The sequence below is a fragment of the Alligator sinensis genome, unplaced genomic scaffold (genome assembly GCF_000455745.1).
Source record: "Alligator sinensis unplaced genomic scaffold, ASM45574v1 scaffold212_1, whole genome shotgun sequence".
Classification (NCBI taxonomy): domain Eukaryota; kingdom Metazoa; phylum Chordata; order Crocodylia; family Alligatoridae; genus Alligator; species Alligator sinensis.
In genome coordinates, this window is record NW_005843438.1 from 82499 (window position 1) to 88569 (window position 6071).

Below are 6071 nucleotides of genomic sequence, written 5' to 3' on the forward strand. Positions count from 1 at the left end.
CCACCCTTACCGTGAAGAAGTTTTTCCTGATGTCCAGCCTAAATCTGCTCTGTCAGTTTGTGACCACTGTTCCTTGTTACCCCAAGAGGCTCCCTGGTGAACAGAGCATCTCCGATCCCTTGCTGCGTCCCCCTTGTAGGTGGCCACAAGATCACCTCTCAGCCTTCTCTTGCGGAGGCTGAAGAGGTCCAGGTCCCTCAGTTTCTCCTCATAGGACTTGGCCTGTAAGCCCCTAACCATACGAGTGGCCTCCTCTGGACCCTCTCGAGTCCATGAACATCCTTCTTAAAGTATGGCGCCCAAAACTGGACTCAGTGCTTCTACTGCGGTCTGACCAATGCCGCATAGAGGGGAAGTATCACCTTCTTGGATCTATTCATCATGCATCTGCTGGTGCATGATAAAGTGCGGTTAGCTTTCCTGGTGATTTCATCACACTGATGACTCGTGTTCACTTTGGATCCACTGCAACTCTGAGATCCCTTTCCACTTCTGTGCTGCTGAGAGCATCACTTCCCAACCAGTACATGTGCGGGATATTTTTGCACCCTAGGTGTAGCACTCTGTATTTGTCCTTGCTGTACTGCATCCTATTGTGTACAGTCCACTTATCCAACCTGCCCAGGTCTGCCTGCATTGTTCCCTACCCTCCGGAGTGTGCACTTCACCCCACAATTTAGTATTGTCCGCAAACTTGGACAGAGTACACTTCATGCCCACATCCAAGTCACTGATGAAGACATTGAAGAGCACAGGTCCAAGGACCGAACCCTGCAGGACCCCACTACCCACATCCTTCTAGGTCAATAGCGACTCATCTACTACCAATGTGGGTGAGACCACTAAGCCAATTTGCTACCCACCGGACCGTGTAAACATCTATTTTCACAGCCTCTTAAATTTATTCATGAGAATGGGATGAGACGCCATATGGAAGCCCTTGCTAAAATCCAAGAAAATGACATCCACCTCTACTCCTGCATCTAAGCATTTTGTGACCCTGTCATAGATGATACCTGACCAATCTGGTTTCGTTTTACCTGCTACGAATCCATGCTGCTTTCCCTGCTGCATTGATTTTCCCACTGGGCTCCCACAAATATGATCCTTCATAATCATGTCATTTGTGCCTACACATGTAATTTGTAGGGATTACAGGGCCAGATCTCGGCTCAGGTACACAGACAAACTAATGCAGGTCATGAAACTGTGCTGACTTGCAACTAGCAATTTAGCTAACAATACGGATTGTCCTGTCCTTCATAAGATTGCATCAGAATCCATTTAAATGCCAGTTTCTGATTAAATACCTTTATATTACATTTCCCTTACTGTGCTCTTTGCTACTTACACTTGAACTTGTAACATTTGCAAGCACACTAATATTCAGCTACCCCAGCTTTCTAAATCCACAAGAAAGACTTGAACATTTACTGTTAAAGGCCATCTTGCACTTGTACAAATGGTCTTAAAACCTTACTTGAATGATCTTTCTTTGCAAGGCAATCGGTCATAAACACATGCTCAGCCAATGTCTTCCCAGCAGATGACCTTTACGGCAGCATGGCCTGAAGTCTCGTTATCGTTAGTCTCAGATTAAGATCACTATAGGCCTGGAGAAAGTATGCAATATAAAGCCCCTTGTTTACTACCCCGTGGTAAAACACATACCTTTTTATTCAATTGCCATGATCACACACCAATTAGAGATATTTTCAAACCTTAAATACCTTCAGACATATAGGATCTCCTGTGTCTCTTAGTGGTCATGCCACTCAGATACTGGATTTTGACTCATTCTTTAGAGATGTGATTCTTCTCTGAGCTGTGCTGGTGTAAATCAAAGGGAATCTCATTGAAGCTAATGGATTTAAAAACCAAACCAAACCCAGGAATGACGAGAAGGAGGTCTTGGGGGTCACACTGATACCAAGGCTAACCCAGAGTAATTCCACTGAGTTGTTTTTTTCTGTACCACTGCTGACAGTGATACCATACCTTAATTCACATTACTTCTGGTGGCAATGACGAGGATATGCAAGGTCCCTTGATTTCAGCAGGGATATTGCTTTAAGCAAGTTAAACAAAAAGCACAGACTTCTATTTTTTAATCAGGCTCATTAAAGCAAACATGTTGCAAAAGTGACTGGTGCTTTTGGGTGCCCAAATTCATATATCTTAATGGGAAAGAAAAGGGATCTTCAGAAAAGTGCTCAAAAGATCAGGTCCTGGGAAAGGATCTCCATTTGGTCACTCAAAATCAGTTGTTACACTTAACCAAACTTGATCTTACATTTTAGCATATCTGAACGTCAAAGACACTGTCCAAGCCCTAACCTGGTTTAAACCCAACCTGCGGAAGTCATAGAGAATTCCAGGGATGGGAAGGAGCCACAACAGGCCGTTCATGTTTCCCATTAGGATGCTTACAGTGATAAGAAAAGCCAAGTCTAACCTTGCTTTAAAACCACAGCAGCAGACGCACAATGTCACATAAGCAGAAAGTCAGTTACCCAAAGAAGTCTTTGTTGAAATGGCATAACACAAATCCATCTTACCATGTATAAATGGGCCTTGGGGATCTAAAGTACAACCCTTTATTATTTATTAATATCCTAATTATTACAGAATTACAGCTCAACATATACACATGCATATATGCTCAACACACACGCACTCCCCGATGACTGCCAGTTTTTTTACTTACACTTATAGAGCCAAAACGACACCTCATGTAAAAGGGTGCAACTCTGAGCTACATCCCCTTCTGCCAGTTGCACCAGTGCACATGGTTAGTGACTCCCATAAACAGTCCCAGATTTAGGCTTAAACTACTTAAGCTACACTTCAGGGCCCTCTAAAGAAGAAAAAGAAAACCGGCTCAATATCAAGTTTTACAATAAGCAGTTGATAAATAAAGGAGATAAGCGAGATACGGGAAAATGATTCTCTAAATGTGGACATTTTCGTCCTTATGTGACAAAAGTATACATACATTGGATTATTTTCATCGTATGCAGCCTCTTTAGATGGACATAGTTTAGGGCCTCAGCATGTCAATCTGGCACTGCCTGTAAAGCAACTGGTGTAAAACGGGTCCCGGCAAGAGGAAACGCAGGCTCTAGATGCATTTAACATGGCTATTTATTCCAACTTAATCTCATCCTTGGATGAACCTCTTTCAAGTCTGCACTGTTGAAAATAGCCACCGGCACTTCCCTGACTGCTGTCATTTAATTAAATAACCTTTCACACTGAGCACACCCAAAAGCACAAAGGCTCATTAATCTTTCTAGTGATTAGAAACGCCGCAAAAGGTACAAACATTTACCTCCCCTTCCCAGCTGCTGAAATGGTTTTAGGAGGATTGGGGTTCATACCTCACATTCCCTGGAGCCAGAGATAGTGTACGTGTAGGGTCCAGATCCATTAACGGATACACGCGTAGTTGGCTTGTAGTCCACATAATACTCCTGTAAAGGGGAGTTCATTTGCCTTTCAGACTCTGTGGCCTTTTTTCTGCGCCTCTTCATAAGAGAGTGCTGCTGGAGTTGTTTCACGCTGGCTGGGTAGCACTTCCACGACACGTAGATAACCAACAGAATCATAGCCACTGAAAGAAAGAGGGCCACGCTCCCAGCAATGATTTTGTGAAAGGAAACACGCTTGTACACCGGTTCCACTCCAGGTGCCGGCAGGTCCAGAAAAGGACTTGGCATAACGGAGGTTGGCTGATTACCTTCCAGTTTAGAAAGGGTAGGTTTGGGAATAAAAAGTAGCTTCTGTGGCATTTTAGGTGCCTGGTATGATCTTTCAGTAACCGCCACCTGGATTTCAGTGCAGATATTATGTGTTTCCACAGCATGGATCACCTTCTCACCCTGCATGTGCTTAGGGCCCGCACATATCATAGTGCTTTCTTTATTCCCCTTGAAATCCTTAAGCCAAGTAAACAGAGGGCAAATGGTTTGAGTACATTCCCACAGATTTCTGGACAGAGAGATTTGTATTAGTGAAAGCCATGTATTGATGGTCTCCTGAGAGACGCTGGTGAGTTTGTTGGCATCCAGGTTCAGCTTGTGCAGGTTGGGCAGGCGTTGGAACGTCCTGAGCTCTATTCCCGTCATGTCATTCCCCGATAAATGCAAGTTGTGCAAGGAGCTCCAAGTCCACATTAACCCTGGGCTAACAGGCTGGATCCTATTCCACTGCAAATAAATGGATCGAAGGTTGGAGAGGCATGGAAAGTGTGCCAAGCTGATTGCAGAAAACTGGTTGTGCTCTAGATGGAGCTCTGTTAACTGCAGGAGGCCAGCAAAAGCATTGCGGGACAGACTCCGCACACGGTTGTAGCCCAAATCCAGAAAATCAAGGTCCCGGCAATCCTGAAAAACTTGGACTGGTCCCGTTTTCAGCGAGTTGGACGTCAAGCGCAAGATCAAGAGTTTGCGAAGGCCCTTAAACTGCTCCGACCGTAACACCTGCAGCTTGTTGTAAGAAAGGTTGAGGTTGCGGAGATTGGGGAACAGGTGAAATGATTTGTTGTGCAGATGAGTAATTTTGTTGGAGCTTAGAATTAGTTCCTTCAGCCTTCAGATCCCCTGAAATGCATCCTCAGCCACGGAGCTGATGTAATTATGGTTAAGGTAAAGCCAGATGAGCTGATTCAGGCCCCAAAACTGATTTGATTTAAGCTTCTGGATGCTGTTGTAGCACAGCGATAAGCCTTGAGATCCTCCAGAAATATTCCAAGGGATCGCTCTGAATGCGTGAGATTCACAGTACACAATTTTGCCATCGCATCTCCAGTTCTTGGGGCAAGTGCGCTGAGCCTCAGTGAGCGTACCAGACAGCACCGTAGGAAGTAGCACTAACACCACACTCATGCCTCTCAGCAGCTTCGTTAAACGGAAACCTGCAATATTAAAAAGAAGACAAAATGTGCATTGTAAAACTATTAAAATAAATCACCAGGAGATTACTTATGTCAGCGGGGCTTCTACCGAGGCATTGGAGGTCCAGTGGATTTGGAGACAACCTGTTTGTCTCTTCCTGCATTGTTTGCTATGTAAATGCCTGTTATCATTTCACTTCCTAGCCTGCCTCCCTGTCCCACCGCACCCACACCACCACAACCACTGTGGTTATTCAATTACTTGTATGTGATTTATGATCCCAAAGGTGGGCCAAGAGTCTGTCTAAATAAAATATTTCTTAATACCCCCAGCTGCTTGTTAATCTTTTCCAGCCTGCACCCCCCCCCCCAAAATCAGTATAAAAAGGAGCTACAGTGATCAGCTGACATGTAATAAAGTTTGACCTACATTTAAAACATGCCTTTATTGCAAAATGAAAGAGTAGATGAAAACCTTACTAACCAGCATCGAGGGATCTTTTTCATGTGGACAAAAAAGCATGCACTGTAAACACCCACACACGAACACTATCATAAAGCATACATGTGTATCTATATTGTGTAGCAGATGTAGGGGACCGCGATATCATGAGGATGCCTTCATTAATATACACAGCTCACGATTTAGTTTTCAAGGTCATATGATATGTGCATTATATGGATGTAAACACATCTACTGATATTTGAATATCTATTATTTTGTACGTGTGTCATTTTTATGTACTGCATGTGCATACCTACATGTATGTGTGTATATATACACATGTACACACACACACACCTATATAGAAGTATGAGTATGTGTGTATATGTATGCGCACACACTTTTATACAAATGTTGTGCGAACCTGGCAGCGGCATTACCCGGAGACATGTCCAAGTTTTTGGGATCCTGGGGTGCTAATAGGTCTCGGTCTACTCCCACTCTGTCTACAGACTGGGAGCACCACTCACTGGAGCGCTCTCCCGTAGTGCTCCCTGCACAAGACCACACACTAAGTAACTATTTACAATCATTTATTAGTTGCAATAACAACTCAGAGATTGACAAATAATAACTCAGAGACTGACAAATTCAGCGAACTAATGTTCATTATTGAGACATTGTAGCTATATTACTTGTGCAAGCTATTGAGCTATTAACTTGCGTGAGCTA

The 6071-nt window shown here is 43.8% G+C and overlaps 1 pseudogene; it reads right to left on the reverse strand.

Moving 5' to 3' along the window:
• Positions 1-3126: 3126 nt before the first annotated feature.
• LOC102372278 lies at positions 3127-5789 on the reverse strand (annotated as a pseudogene).
• Positions 5790-6071: the final 282 nt, after the last annotated feature.